Below are 1,145 nucleotides of genomic sequence, written 5' to 3'. Positions count from 1 at the left end.
CTCCCGGCTGCTCTGAAAAGCAGCAAACACCCTGAAAGCAAACAGGGAGGGAAAGCGCCTGATCCCGGCCACCCTGGGAGCGGCCAGGAGGTGCCCTGTCCTCCCCAGGGTAGAGCCACTGTGCCTGCCTGGCGTGGCAGGGTTGGACGGAGTCCGGCACCACTCCCCATCCAGCACAGGCTGGATTGTCACAGGTCCAGCGATGGTTTCGAGGTATGCAGTACCTAGCCAGAGCCCTTGGGCTGTGCGGTGGGGGTGAGTCTTGAGAGGGAAGCCAGAACACCACGGCGGGGTGGGGTGTAGCTGCAGTGCGAGTTTGCCTGTTTCTCACAGGTGGGAGAGCAGCCTGGCCTTACTGGTTGGCAGGGCTGCCTTGTTGGGCAGGTGTTGTCCCCACTGGATGACATGCAGGAGGGACAGCAGGGCCGAGAGGTGGCCATAGCCACTCTGCTGGCAGGAGTCTGGGCACGGGGCGAGGGCTGGGTGTGTGCAGGAGGGGTGTTGAAAGCTAGTGGGGAGGACTCAGAGCAAGATGTGTCCTGGGTAAACACAGGAAAAGTGTCAGAAAATGTTAACATGAGGAGGGATTCTAATAGGCTGAAGGAGTTCTGTGAGCACTGTAACATGGGATTTTAAAAACAAATGCATATGTACTTGTTGCTGATTTCCATGTTTCACAACTTTGTTCATTTGTCGCCATTAATGGTGAACGGCTGAGAGCACAAGTCTATGAAGAGAGGCTGAGGGAGCTGGGGTTGTTCAGCCTGGAGAAAAGGAGGATCAGGTGGGACCTTATGACTCTCTACAACTACCTCAAAGGAGGTTGTAGCCAGATGAGGGGTTCAGTATATTCTCCCAATTAACAAACAATAGAGCAAGAGAAAATGGCCTCAAGTTGCACCAGAGAAGGTTTATATTAGATATTAAGAAAAATTTCCTCATGGAAATTGTTGTTAAGCACTGGAACACACTGCCCAGAGAAGTGGTACTGTGACCATCCCCAGGGGTATTTAAAAGACATGTAGATGTGGCACTTAGAGATATGGTTTAGTGGTGAACTTGGCAGTGCTTGGTTGGTGGTTGGACTTGATGATATTAGAAGTCTTTTCCAACCTAAAGGATTCTATGATTCTTCCTCTAACCAG

This window comes from Neopelma chrysocephalum, unplaced genomic scaffold (assembly GCF_003984885.1).
Source record: "Neopelma chrysocephalum unplaced genomic scaffold, ASM398488v2 Primary Assembly neopelma1_23, whole genome shotgun sequence".
NCBI classification, from domain to species: domain Eukaryota; kingdom Metazoa; phylum Chordata; class Aves; order Passeriformes; family Pipridae; genus Neopelma; species Neopelma chrysocephalum.
The sequence above is the reverse complement of the archived record's forward strand: the minus strand, read 5'-3'. Positions refer to the sequence as shown.